The sequence below is a fragment of the Hyperolius riggenbachi genome, chromosome 2 (genome assembly GCF_040937935.1).
Source record: "Hyperolius riggenbachi isolate aHypRig1 chromosome 2, aHypRig1.pri, whole genome shotgun sequence".
Classification (NCBI taxonomy): Eukaryota; Metazoa; Chordata; class Amphibia; order Anura; family Hyperoliidae; genus Hyperolius; species Hyperolius riggenbachi.
This window is the reverse complement of record NC_090647.1, coordinates 562,005,361-562,020,999: the sequence shown is the minus strand read 5'-3', so window position 1 is coordinate 562,020,999 and position 15,639 is coordinate 562,005,361. Positions and strand designations below refer to the sequence as shown.

Genomic DNA, 15,639 nt, shown 5'->3' with positions numbered 1-15,639 from the left:
TCGACATTTCCGACCATCCCTGCTGTTATTCTTCCCATTTAAAATCGAAATCGCTGACGGCAGTGATTTTCGATTTTTTGCGCGTTTTTATTCTCCTCCCGGCGCTTACCTGCACGCTGTGATTTTTTTATAAATCGCATCGCTTTTGCAGAGCAATTTGTTTTTTCACTTCCTGATACAAGTCACTAAGACAAATGGCATGACTGATCAGTTAACGCTCCTTATCAGAGTAGCATAGCGAGCACTACGAACTTATGCCTGCTAATTGGCAATGACGAGAGCTCCACTCATCCTGCCCTGAGCCCCTGCGGGCCCAATCACTTTAAAGGACATTATCCCCGCACTTTGATTGGACCATTAGGCTGCCTGTCAATTTACCTGTCAAGTGACAGGCAGCCTGTTGGACCAATCAAAGTGCGGGGAAAATGTCCTTTAAAGTGATTGGGCCTGCAGGGGCTCAGGGTAACGAGTGAAGCGCTCGTTATTGCCAATTATCAGGCATTAGTTCATAGCGTTCGCTATGCTACTCTGATAAGGCATGCTATTTGTCTTAGTGAATCAAGCCCAATGTATTTATTCTTAAAAGCGCTCGGAAAATCGTTATACTAAGTGCTTTATCAAGTGCTTTGCGTTTTCTCTATACCTTCCATTGAGCAAAAAATGGTACAGGCAGCGTTTGGCTGAGCGGATCGGAAAGGAACCGCTCAGATGTGAACTCTCTCATAGGGAATAATTGCACAATCGCTTTTAGGGTGATTCTGAAAATCGCCAGCGCTTAAAAAAAAACCCGCAAAAGCCCTAGGTGTGAACGAGCCCTTTCAGAGGAACCATAAACCTTGGGGAAGGATTGCGCTGCGCAGCATATGTGAACTGTGGTGCCTAATCCTAAAATGCCCCCCAGGTGGTGCCTAACCTTAAGACCCCACGCCCAGTGCCTAATCCCTAGATCCCCCTGGTGGTACCTAATTACCCCCTCTTCTAACCCTAAGGGCTGGAACCCACAGGAGCGCTTTTGGCAGCGTTTTGGCAGCACTGCGATACGCTAGCAGTTTGCCAAAACGCTGGGCTAATGTTAATGGATGGGGTAACTTCCCAGAAACGCAAACGCAGGACGTGCAGCATTTTGGGAGCGTTAGCGCTTCAATGTAAAGTATTGAACCGCTAGCGGAAACGCTCAGCAAAACCTAAACTGAGCGGTTTTGCTAGCGTTTTGCGGTCCAGCACACTTTAACAAAATGCAAAATAATTCACAGGACCAATCAGGATCAAAACGCAAAACGCTACACAACCGCTGAGCAAAAAAATACAATGTTGCAAAACGCGACCGAAAACGCGCATGAATCCGCTTGCAAACCGCTCAGACAAAACGCTAGCGGTTGCGTTTTGCGTTTGCTTATTTCAGTGGGTTCCAGGCCTTAGGGCTCATTCACATCAATGTGCTTCTGTCCACTTCTGTTTGCTTTTTTTCAGCAACCTGAATCTGTTAATATTATGTGCTGAAAAAAAGCGGACAGAAGCGCACGAAGTGTGAATGAGGCCTTAGGCCTCTTTCCCACTAAGACGTTGCGTTAGATGCGACGTTAAGGTTGCATAACGTGCCCCCAACGCAACGCATAGTGGTCTTGAAGTTGTACGTCAGATTGAGCTGCGTTATGCGGCTCTTGATGCGTCCGTGATGCGTACTTTTTGACGCATGCAGATCACGTGGTCCCGCCCACCAATCGCCACACAAAGTGGCCGCTCCAGGAAGTAAAAACTGCACGTCACACAGTGCAGTGCATAATTATTAGCCATGTGGCTGGCCGCAATAGCGGACTCTCCCCTCCTCCAACATTACTGAGCATGTGCAAACCGTCTAACGTGGCTTAGCCGTGTATAACGTACTGCATGCAGTACTTTCACTTGACGTCCTGCGTTACAATGTAACGCAACGTGGGCACTGTGAACAGCCCATTGATTTTTCATTGCTGTGCGGTGGGGTGCGTTACAGGTTGCACTAACGTACGCCTGTAACGTCTCACTGTGAAAGTAGCCTTAACCCCACCCAACCATTCCCAAGGTAAAGCTGAGATACTGTGGCAAAGAAGCTCATTTTGGGAGCTGGGAGGCGCCCAATTAGCGACAATCATGACAATCATTAAACATTTCCGCATCCGCTCAATACAATTGCTGGCACTGGGGTTTTTGGAAATGCAAACTGCGGCATTGCATAGTGTACACCCCCTGGCGCCCAAAATTAGCCACTTTATGTTAAAATAAAAGCTGCAATTTGTGGCAAAAATGGCAAGTTTAGTGTGCGCCGCAATGCGCCCAAATTTCCCTTTCCTGCCGCTAATTGTGGCTTTTATCAAAGGTGCCAATGTTGCACCCTTTTTCCCATAAGAGCTCCTGCGCCCTTTCTTCCTGATTGGGATATTTTCACACCCTATATTAGATTATTCAATATAATGTCTTTTAAAACCCCAACAAGAAAAAATGCACAGCGGCAGTCCATCAGTGATCACCACAAGTCACAACTGCTGCACATGCACAGCGGCAGTCCATCAGTGATTACCATAAGCCACAACAGCGGCACATGCACAGCAGCAGTCCATCAGTGATTACCACAAGTCACAGCTGCAGTACATGCACAGCAGCAGTCCATCAGTGATTACCACAAGTCACAGCTGCAGCACATGCACAGCGGCAGTCCATCAGTGATTACCACAAGCCACAACTGCAGCACATGCACAGCGGCCGTCCATCAGTGATTACCACAAGTCACAGCTGCAGTACATGCACAGCAGCAGCCCATCAGTGATTACCACAAGCCACAACTGCAGCACATGCACAGCGGCAGTCCATCAGTGATTACCACAAGCCACAACTGCAGCACATGCACAGCGGCCGTCCATCAGTGATTACCACAAGTCACAGCTGCAGTACATGCACAGCAGCACTCCATCAGTGATTACCACAAGTCACAGCTGCAGTACATGCACAGCAGCAGTCCATCAGTGATTACCACAAGTCACAGCTGCAGCACATGCACCGCGGCAGTCCATCAGTGATTACCACAAGCCACAACTGCAGCACATGCACAGCGGCAGTCCATCAGTGATTACCACAAGCCACAACTGCAGCACATGCACAGCGGCAGTCCATCAGTGATTACCACAAGCCACACCTGCAGCACATGCACAGCGGCAGCCCATCAGTGATTACCACCAGACACAACTGCAGCACATGCACAGCGGCAGCCCATCAGTGATTACCACCAGCCACAACTGCAGCACATGCACAGCGGCAGTCCATCAGTGATTTCCACAAGCCACACCTGCAGCACATGCACAGCGGCAGCCCATCAGTGATTACCACCAGCCACAACTGCAGCACATGCACAGCGGCAGCCCATCAGTGATTACCACAAGCCACACCTGCAGCACATGCACAGCGGCAGCCCATCAGTGATTACCACAAGCCACACCTGCAGCACATGCACAGCGGCAGCCCATCAGTGATCACCACAAGCCACAACTGCAGCACATGCACAGCGGCCGTCTATCAGTGATTACCTCAAGCCACAACTGCAGCACATGCACAGCGGCCGTCTATCAGTGATTACCTCAAGCCACAACTGCAGCACATGCACAGCGACAGTCCATCAGTGATTACCACAAGCCACAGCTGCAGCACATGCACAGCGGCCGTCCATCAGTGATTACCACAAGCCACAACTGCAGCACATGCACAGCGGCAGTCCATCAGTGATTACCACAAGCCACAACTGCAGCACATGCACAGCGGCAGTCAATCAGTGATCACCACAAGCCACAACTCCAGCACATGCACAGTGGCAGTCCATCAGTGATTACCACAAGCCACACCTGCAGCACATGCACAGCGGCCGTCCATCAGTGATTACCACAAGCCACAGCTGCAGCACATGCACAGCGGCAGTCCATCAGTGATTACCACAGCTGCAGCACATGCACAGCGGCAGTCCATCAGTGATTACCACACGTCACAACTGCAGCACATGCACAGCGGCAGCCCATCAGTGATTACCACAAGCCACAACTGCAGCACATGCACAGCGGCAGTCCGTCAGTGATTACCACAAGCCACAACTGCAGCACATGCACAGCGGCAGTCCGTCAGTGATAACCACAAGCCACACCTGCAGCACATGCACAGCGGCAGTCCATCAGTGATTACCACAAGCCACACATGCAGCACATGCACAGCGGCAGTCCATCAGTGATTACCACAAGCCACACATGCAGCACATGCACAGCGGCAGTCCATCAGTGATTACCACAAGCCACACCTGCAGCACATGCACAGAGGCAGTCCATCAGTGATTACCACAAGCCACAACTGCAGCACATGCACAGCGGCAGTCCATCAGTGATTACCACAAGCCACAACTGCAGCACATGCACAGCGGCAGTCCATCAGTGATTACCACAAGCCACAACTGCAGCACATGCACAGCGGCAGTCCATCAGTGATTACCACAAGCCACAACTGCAGCACATGCACAGCGGCAGTCCATCAGTGATTACCACAAGCCACAACTGCAGCACATGCACAGCGGCCGTCCATCAGTGATTACCACAAGCCACACCTGCAGCACATGCACAGCGGCAGTCCATCAGTGATTACCACAAGCCACACATGCAGCACATGCACAGCGGCAGTCCATCAGTGATTACCACAAGCCACAACTGCAGCACATGCACAGCGGCAGTCCATCAGTGATTACCACAAGCCACAACTGCAGCACATGCACAGCGGCAGTCCATCAGTGATTACCACAAGCCACAACTGCAGCACATGCACAGCGGCAGTCCATCAGTGATTACCACAAGCCACAACTGCAGCACATGCACAGCGGCAGTCCATCAGTGATTACCACAAGCCACACATGCAGCACATGCACAGCGGCAGTTCATCAGTGATTACCACAAGCCACACCTGCAGCACATGCACAGCGGCAGTCCATCAGTGATTACCACAAGCCACAACTGCAGCACATGCACAGCGGCAGTCCATCAGTGATTACCACAAGCCACACCTGCAGCACATGCACAGCGGCAGTCCATCAGTGATTACCACAAGCCACAACTGCAGCACATGCACAGCGGCAGATTATGTACTCTGTAAAAAGTTGCAGAAGATGTCAGTGCTATATAAATACATAATAATATGGTAGGACATCCTATATCCTATACAATGAAATGCAAGTGTCCCTGCGTCATCCACTGAATGATAGTGTGTCCCTGGCTTTTTTGTACTGAGCATGTGCGCAGCCAGGGCAGTTAGGACACAGGGCCGGACCTGACAGTTTGCTGTCTGTGGTTCACAGAGGTTTTCATTGCATTGTGGGAAATAACAGCTTTTTCCAACTGCCAAGCAAGCAGCTCCCTGTGTGCATATACTTCAGACAGTGGTAAGGAACGAGCAAGCGGGACGCGTATGTGCGCGAATTGCAGGGGGTAGCGGCTGTGACCTAGCGCCCGTTTTTTAATGGGCTTGGCATTTTACAAGTTACATTATGACTATGGTAGGATTAGATTGTGAGCTCCTCTGAGGACAGTCAGTGACATGACCATGTACTCTGTAATATGCTGCAGGAGATGTCAGTGCTATATAAATACATAATAATAATATGGTAGGACAGTCAGGGATTACACTGTGAGCTCCTCTGAGGACAGTCAGTGACATGACTATGTACTCTGTAATGTGCTGCAGAAGATGTCAGTGCTATATAAATACATAATAATAATATGGTAGGACATTAGACTATGACTATGGTAGGATTAGATTGTGAGCTCCTCTGAGGACAGTCGGTGACATGACTATGTACTCTGTAATGTGCTGCAGAAGATGTCAGTGCTATATAAATACATAATAATAATATGGTAGGACATTAGACTATGACTATGGTAGGATTAGATTGTGAGCTCCTCTGAGGACAGTCGGTGACATGACTATGTACTCTGTAATGTGCTGCAGAAGATGTCAGTGCTATATAAATACATAATAATAAAACCTCACAAAGTCCTGCAACTTCCACCTTTATAACATCTGTAAGATTCGCCCTTTCCTGATCTCTGCCACCACCAAACTCCTCATCCATGCCCTCATAATTTCCTGCCTTGACTACTGCAATGCCCTGCTGTCTGGTCTCCCTATGACCCGAATAGCCCCACTGCAGTCCATCATGAATGCGGCAGCCAGAATTATCCACTGCTCCCATCGCTCCACCAGGGCGGCTCCCCTCCGTGAACCCCTCCACTGACTTCCTATCCAGTCCAGAATCAGATTCAAGATACTGTGTCTGACCTACAAATCTGTCCACGAAACATGTCCAACCTACATTTCCGATCTTACTCAGAGGTACACACCAAGCCGCTCACTCCGCTCCTCCAATGAACTTCGCCTGACCGCCCCCCACATCACCCAGTCCCATGCACACCTCCAGGACTTCTCAAGAGCTGCTCCAACACTTTGGAACTCCCTACCTCCACCCATTAGGGCAGCCCCCTCCTTCAACATCTTCAAGAAAGCCCTCAAAACTCACCTTTTCACTCTGGCCTACTACCCCTCACAAGTGCTCTAAACCCACAGCTAAACTCTGGTCCCTACCTTTCGTGTCCTTGCCTCTCCCTCTAGATTGTAAGCCTTTGGGCAGGGTCCTCCTTTTGTGTCCTACCTGATCCTGCACCTCCATTACTGTGAACCCATGCTATGCATCTGAGTGAACCTAACTTGCCTAATCTTCATGCTCCATCCAGTGACTAAGCATTACCTTGTACTCATACTGTGCTGCGTGCTCTCCATGCTCCATCCAGTGACTAAGCATTACCTTGTACTCATACTGTGCTGTGTGATCTCCATGCTCCCCTTCAGTGACTAAGCATTACCTTGTACTCATACTGTGCTGCGTGATCTCCATGCTCCCTCCAGTGACTAAGCATTACCTTGTACTCATACTGTGCTGCGTGATCTCCATGCTCCCTCCAGTGACTAAGCATTACCTTGTACTCATACTGTGCTGCGTGATCTCCATGCTCCATCCAGTGACTAAGCATTACCTTGTACTCATACTGTGCTGTGTGATCTCCATGCTCCCATCCAGTGACTAAGCATTACCTTTACTCATACTGTGCTGTGTGATCTCCATGCTCCCATCCAGTGACTAAGCATTACCTTGTACTCATACTGTGCTGTGTGACCTCCATGCTCCCCTCCACTGACTAAGCATTACCTTGTACTCATACTGTGCTGTGTGATCTCCATGCTCCATCCAGTGACTAAGCATTACCTTGTACACATACTGTGCTGTGTGATCTCCATGCTCCATCCAGTGACTAAGCATTACCTTGTACTCATACTGTGCTGCGTGATCTCCATGCTCCCTCCAGTGACTAAGCATTACCTTGTACTCATACTGTGCTGCGTGATCTCCATGCCCCCATCCAGTGACTAAGCATTACCTTGTACTCATACTGTGCTGTGTGATCTCCATGCTCCCCTTCAGTGACTAAGCATTACCTTGTACTCATACTGTGCTGCGTGATCTCCATGCTCCCTCCAGTGACTAAGCATTACCTTGTACTCATACTGTGCTGCGTGATCTCCATGCTCCATCCAGTGACTAAGCATTACCTTGTACTCATACTGTGCTGTGTGATCTCCATGCTCCCATCCAGTGACTAAGCATTACCTTTACTCATACTGTGCTGTGTGATCTCCATGCTCCCATCCAGTGACTAAGCATTACCTTGTACTCATACTGTGCTGTGTGACCTCCATGCTCCCCTCCACTGACTAAGCATTACCTTGTACTCATACTGTGCTGTGTGATCTCCATGCTCCATCCAGTGACTAAGCATTACCTTGTACACATACTGTGCTGTGTGATCTCCATGCTCCATCCAGTGACTAAGCATTACCTTGTACTCATACTGTGCTGTGTGATCTCCATGCTCCCATCCAGTGACTAAGCATTACCTTGTACTCATACTGTGCTGTGTGATCTCCATGCTCCCATCCAGTGACTAAGCATTACCTTGTACTCATACTGTGCTGTGTGATCTCCATGCTCCCATCCAGTGACTAAGCATTACCTTGTACTCATACTGTGCTGTGTGATCTCCATGCTCCATCCAGTGACTAAGCATTACCTTGTACTCATACTGTGCTGCGTGATCTCCATGCTCCCATCCAGTGACTAAGCATTACCTTGTACTCATACTGTGCTGTGTGATCTCCATGCTCCCATCCAGTGACTAAGCATTACCTTGTACTCATACTGTGCTGCGTGATCTCCATGCTCCCTCCAGTGACTAAGCATTACCTTGTACTCATACTGTGCTGTGTGATCTCCATGCTCCCCTCCAGTGACTAAGCATTACCTTGTACTCATACTGTGCTGTGTGATCTCCATGCTCCATCCAGTGACTAAGCATTACCTTGTACTCATACTGTGCTGTGTGATCTCCATGCTCCCATCCAGTGACTAAGCATTACCTTGTACCCATACTGTGCTGTGTGATCTCCATGCTCCATCCAGTGACTAAGCATTACCTTGTACCCATACTGTGCTGTGTGATCTCCATGCTCCCATCCAGTGACTAAGCATTACCTTGTACTCATACTGTGCTGTGTGATCTCCATGCTCCCATCCAGTGACTAAGCATTACCTTGTACTCATACTGTGCTGTGTGATCTCCATGCTCCCCTCCAGTGACTGAGCATTACCTTGTACTCATACTGTGCTGTGTGATCTCCATGCTCCCATCCAGTGACTAAGCATTACCTTTACTCATACTGTGCTGTGTGATCTCCATGCTCCCATCCAGTGACTAAGCATTACCTTGTACTCATGCTGTGCTGTGTGATCTCCATGCTCCATCCAGTGACTGACTAAGCATTACCTTGTACTCATACTGTGCTGTGTGATCTCCATGCTCCCCTCCAGTGACTAAGCTTTACCTTGTATTCATACTGTGCTGTGTGATCTCCATGCTCCATCCAGTGACTAAGCATTACCTTGTACCCATACTGTGCTGTGTGATCTCCATGCTCCATCCAGTGACTAAGCATTACCTTGTACTCATACTATGCTGTGTGATCTCCATGCTCCCCTCCAGTGACTAAGCATTACCTTGTACTCATACTGTGCTGTGTGACCTCCATGCTCCATCCAGTGACTAAGCATTACCTTGTACTCATACTGTGCTGTGTGATCTCCATGCTCCCATCCAGTGACTAAGCATTACCTTTACTCATACTGTGCTGTGTGATCTCCATGCCCCCCTCCACTGACTAAGCATTACCTTGTACTCATACTGTGCTGCGTGATCTCCATGCTCCCTCCAGTGACTAAGCATTACCTTGTACTCATACTGTGCTGTGTGATCTCCATGCTCCCCTCCAGTGACTAAGCATTACCTTGTACTCATACTGTGTTGTGTGATCTCCATGCTCCATCCAGTGACTAAGCATTACCTTGTACTCATACTGTGCTGTGTGATCTCCATGCTCCCCTCCAGTGACTAAGCATTGCCTTGTACTCATACTGTGCTGTGTGATCTCCATGCTCCCCTCCAGTGACTAAGCATTACCTTCTACTCATACTGTGCTGTGTGATCTCCATGCTCCCCTCCAGTGACTAAGCATTACCTTGTACTCATACTGTGCTGTGTGATCTCCATGCTCCCCTCCAGTGACTAAGCATTACCTTGTACTCATACTGTGCTGTGTGATCTCCATGCTCCATCCAGTGACTAAGCATTACCTTGTACTCATACTGTGCTGTGTAATCTCCATGCTCCCCTCCAGTGACTAAGCATTACCTTGTACTCATACTGTGCTGTGTGATCTCCATGCTCCCCTCCAGTGACTAAGCATTACCTTGTACTCATACTGTGCTGTGTGATCTCCATGCTCCATCCAGTGACTAAGCATTACCTTGTACTCATACTGTGCTGTGTGATATCCATGCTCCATCCAGTGACTAAGCATTACCTTGTACTCATACTGTGCTGTGTGATCTCCATGCTCCATCCAGTGACTAAGCATTACCTTGTACTCATACTGTGCTGTGTGATCTCCATGCTCCCTCCAGTGACTAAGCATTACCTTGTACTCATACTGTGCTGTGTGATCTCCATGCTCCCATCCAGTGACTAAGCATTACCTTGTACTCATACTGTGCTGTGTGACCTCCATGCTCCATCCAGTGACTAAGCATTACCTTGTACTCATACTGTGCGGTGTGATCTCCATGCTCACCTCCAGTGACTAAGCATTACCTTGTGCTCATACTGTGCTGTGTGATCTCCATGCTCCCCTCCAGTGACTAAGCATTACCTTGTGCTCATACTGTGCTGTGTGATCTCCATGCTCACCTCCAGTGACTAAGCATTACCTTGTGCTCATACTGTGCTGTGTGATCTCCATGCTCACCTCCAGTGACTAAGCATTACCTTGTACTCATACTGTGCTGTGTGACCTCCATGCTCACCTCCAGTGACTAAGCATTACCTTGTGCTCATACTGTGCTGTGTGATCTCCATGCTCACCTCCAGTGACTAAGCATTACCTTGTGCTCATACTGTGCTGTGTGATCTCCATGCTCACCTCCAGTGACTAAGCATTACCTTGTACTCATACTGTGCTGTGTGATCTCCATGCTCCCTCCAGTGACTAAGCATTACCTTGTACTCATACTGTGCTGTGTGATCTCCATGCTCCCATCCAGTGACTAAGCATTACCTTGTACTCATACTGTGCTGTGTGACCTCCATGCTCCATCCAGTGACTAAGCATTACCTTGTACTCATACTGTGCGGTGTGATCTCCATGCTCACCTCCAGTGACTAAGCATTACCTTGTGCTCATACTGTGCTGTGTGATCTCCATGCTCCATCCAGTGACTAAGCATTACCTTGTACACATACTGTGCTGTGTGATCTCCATGCTCCCATCCAGTGACTAAGCATTACCCTGTACTCATACTGTGCTGTGTGATCTCCATGCTCCCATCCAGTGACTAAGCATTACCTTGTACACATACTGTGCTGTGTGATCTCCATGCTCCATCCAGTGACTAAGCATTACCTTGTACTCATACTGTGCTGTGTGATCTCCATGCTCCATCCAGTGACTAAGCATTACCTGGTACTCATACTGTGCTGTGTGATCTCCATGCTCCATCCAGTGACTAAGCATTACCTGGTACTCATACTGTGCTGTGTGATCTCCATGCTCCCCTCCAGTGACTAAGCATTACCTTTACTCATACTGTGCTGTGTAATCTCCATGCTCCTATCCAGTGACTAAGCATTACCTTGTTCTCATACTGTGCTGTGTGATCTCCATGCTCCATCCAGTGACTAAGCATTACCTTGTACTCATACTGTGCTGTGTGATCTCCATGCTCCCCTCCAGTGACTAAGCATTACCTTGTACTCATACTGTGCTGTGTGATCTCCATGCTCCATCCAGTGACTAAGCATTACCTTGTACTCATACTGTGCTGTGTGATCTCCATGCTCCCATCCAGTGACTAAGCATTACCTGGTACTCATACTGTGCTGTGTGATCTCCATGCTCCCCTCCAGTGACTAAGCATTACCTTGTACTCATACTATGGTGCGTGATCTGGTTTTCTTGTATTCCTGTATTGTCATATTGCTGTATGTCACCCCTAAATATTGTCTGTAACCTAAACTAATGTCCAGCGCTGCGTAATATGTTGGCGCTTTATAAATACAATAAATAAATAATATGTTAGGACATTAGACTATGACTATACTGTAGAAGATGAAATCCGCACAATGTCGGTGGAATCAAATGGTTTATTTAATCAAACACATAACAAGCTAAAACCATCGCCACATGCTGAAATGTTTCGGGCGCTATACGCCCTTAATCATAGCATAGGCACAAGTGAAAGGAGTGACCCATATATAGATTAAAGTCACACCCGGTAACACAAGCTCAACTGACCCCACCCACAAAGTGCATATAAAACTCTGGGGAGATAAAAAAAACACAGATAAACCCCCAATTGAGTAATCTAATACATACAGACATGATACAATAGTAAAAATGTGAGAGCATATGATTAAGCACAGTAAACCATTAGGCAGCAAGAAATGCAAAAAATTGTACATCAATAAATGCAATTTAAAAGAAATAGCAAGCAGACAATAAACAAAGCAACCACTTCAAGTAACTGAATTAAGATCCCATTTTGCATTTAGACCTCCTGGCGAACGTGTCCCTAATTGGAAAATCCAATACGCCTCCCTGGTGAGGAGTTGTTTATAGACATCACCCCCTCTCGTAGGCCTCAGGACACGTTCAATACCTTGAAATGAAAAGGAGGACATATCCCCTGAGTGGCCTGATCTGAAATGTTTCGCCACATTAGACACCTCCAGTGTTAACCAGCCTGCTCCCCTGTAGTGTTCTGCTATACGTTGTCTAAGGTGTCTGGTAGTACACCCGACGTATTAAATGTGGCATAAAGAACATGAAAAAAGGTAAATTACATACTTTGTATCGCAATTCATATATTGTCTGATAGAGAAAGTTTTATCATTGAGGAAAGAAATAACAGAGCGAGTAGAAGTATGAACAGCACAGTAGTTACAGGTTGAAAAATTGCATCTGTAAGAACCTGGTGTAGTCAACCAGCATGGCCGTTGTGTGTTGGGGGAGAAAATACTTGGTGACAGAATACTCCCCAGTGTGGGAGCCCTCCTGCTTGCAAATCTGACTCCCTTTTTGATTATCTGATTGAGAGAATTATCAGCCTGCAACACAGGTAAGGACCTCCTCACGATCTGTGTAATTTGTTTGTATTCCTGACTATACGTAGTCACAAAGGTTGTGTCAGTATTAGACCTTTGCAGTATCTGGTGAGGGCCAGAGTTTAATAATTCATCTCTTGTTTTACTAAGGGCCCGTCTCCTCCCCCTCTCTATCATCCAACGAGGGTACCCACGCTCCGCAAGGCGGGAACCTACCGCATCCAACTCCACTCCAAGGGCCGAAACATCAGAACAGTTGCGCCGTACCCGAATTGACTCCCCCACCGGAACTGCCCGGATGGTATGAGACGGGTGGCAACTGTTGGCCCTCAGGGTGGAGTTGCCGCTGCAGGGCATGCGGTACGTGCCGGAGACAACGGATGCTGAAGAGGAATCACCTCTCAGTGTGAGGTCAAGGTAATTGACCTCAATGAGGGACCACTGGGAAGTGAACACCAAGTTAAAAGAGTTGGCATTAAGCAACTCCACAAATTGGAGTGCCTCGTCGCGCGTGCCATCCCAGACGACCAAAAGGTCGTCAATGTACCTGCCATACCACTTAATATGATCCGAAAAAATATTAGTATCACTAAACAGGTGGAGTTCCTCCCACCAGCCCATATATAAATTGGCCAGTGAGGGAGAAAATGTTGCTCCCATTGAGGCACCACAACGTTGTAAATAAAAATCCGATTCAAAAAGAAAATAATTATGGGTAAGCAGGTAATAGACGGCACGCCCAACGAAGAACTGTAGGTCCTCAGGGAAAGCAGAGTATCTGGCCATATAATGGTCAAGGGCATCCAGGGCAAGGGCATGGGGAATGCAAGAGTATAACGATTTGACATCAATGGTAATGCAGCTGTAACTATCCCGCCATTGAAAATGCCGTAAACTACTAAGCACATGCTTAGTGTCTCGTATGTAACCCGGAAGAGGTCGCACAAGGGGCTGTAGATGTTCATCCACCCAGTCACCCAGGCGCTCCCCCAGAGAGCCAATCCCAGCCACAATTGGCCTACCCTCCGGGGGAAAGCCCGGTTTATGTATCTTGGGAAGATGATGAAACACAGGGACAACTGGTGAAGAAACGGCCAGATAGCCTGCTAACCGCTCGGAAATGACTCCCAAACTTTCCCCCATGGACAAGAGTGAAAGCAGCTGAGTGCTAAACTCCGCAGTAGGGTCACATCTCAGAGGGGAATAGGTGACTAGGTTTCGAAGCTGCCTCTGTGCCTCAAGGCGGTAAACCTCCGCATCTAACACCACCACTGCCCCCCCCCCCCCTTGTCTGCATTTCGGATAATAATGCGTGTATTCTTTTTAAGGGAGGAGAGGGCCTGCTTTTCGGCGGAAGAGAGGTTGCTACGGAGGTTTGAGATATTGTTGGAGGCTAAGTCCAGTAACTCCCTCTCAATAACCTCCTGAAAGGCGTCGACAGGGGGACTGCGGGCGGCTGTGGGATAAAAGGCTGGGTTGCGGATGGAGATGGGCCTAACATCATCTTGGGAAACCAGCGGGACCGTCTCTGAGAGCAATTGTTCTAACGACAAGAGAGACTTAATGTCTCCAAAGGTCCCTATATCAGACAGGACCCTGCCCTCCTCGGCCGCTACATCATCAGCCATTCCCTCCGCTGTCCGACCGTCTAGAAAATGCTTTCTCAGGAGAACAGACCTAACAAATTTGTTTACGTCCAAAAGTGTGGAAAAAACATCGAAATGTGTAGTTGGGGCAAAGGAAAGCCCCTGTGAAAGTAATGCAATCTCCGAAGATGACAGGACAGTGGCTGAAAGGTTGACCACAGTGTGATCAACATTCTCAGATGCCAAAAGCCCCCATATTCTGCTTTCTATGCTTTACACCCCCTCTCCTCGTCCGCCTCAACCCTTTTTCTTTTTGTATCTGTTGAACCTCTTGTGGTGAGCAGGTAAAGAGGGAACTGGCTGCGGGTTTTTTGGCAGGTTACTAGAGGATGTCACAGGATCTATACCCCCGGTCGCTCCATGTATGTGTGCTCCAGCAGCATCCGATAATTCCGACTGAGTCGGAGGTCTCGGGTGAACTGAAAGTAACTTTATCATGTCTGTATGTATTTGATTACTCAATTGGGGGTTTATCTGTGGTCTTTTATCTCCCCAGAGTTTTATATGCACTTTCTTTGTGGGTGGGGTCAGTTGAGCTTGTGTTACCGGGTGTGGCTTCAATCTATATATGGGTCACTCCTTTCACTTGTGCCTATGCTATGATTAAGGGCGTATAGCGCCCGAAACATGTCAGCATGTGGCGATGGTTTTAGCTTGTTATGTGTTTGATTAAATAAACCATTTGATTCCACCGACATTGTGCGGAATTCATCTTCTACAGTATTGGATTTTGAGGTTCTAGCAGCCTGTTTTCCTGCACTGCCGGTGGCTGGAGGTTTTGAGCGGAGTTCCACCTGTGTTGCAGACTATGACTATGGTAGGATTAGATTGTGAGCTCCTCTGAGAACAGTCAGTGACATGACTGTGTACTATGTACAGTGCTGCAGGAGATGTCAGTGCTATATAAATACCTAATAATAATATGGTAGGACATTAGACTATGACTATGGTAGGATTAGAGTGTGAGCTCCTCTGAGGAAAGTGACATGACTATATACTGTAATGTGCTGCAGAAGATGTAAGTGCTATATAAATACATAATAATAATATGGTAGGACATTAGACTATGACTATGACAGGATTAGATTGTGAGCTCCTCTGCGGACAGTCAGTGACATGACTATGTACTCTGTAATGTGCTGCAGAAGATGTCAGTGCTATATAAATACATAATAATA

General features: G+C 47.9%; 1 protein-coding gene across 1 annotated transcript in view; it reads right to left on the bottom strand.

Annotated features, from left to right (window-relative positions):
- The window catches only part of LOC137547384 (uncharacterized), a 62,248-nt gene that overhangs the window by 34,041 nt on the left and 12,568 nt on the right, over positions 1-15,639 (bottom strand). The gene's annotated exons all lie outside the window — the stretch shown is intronic.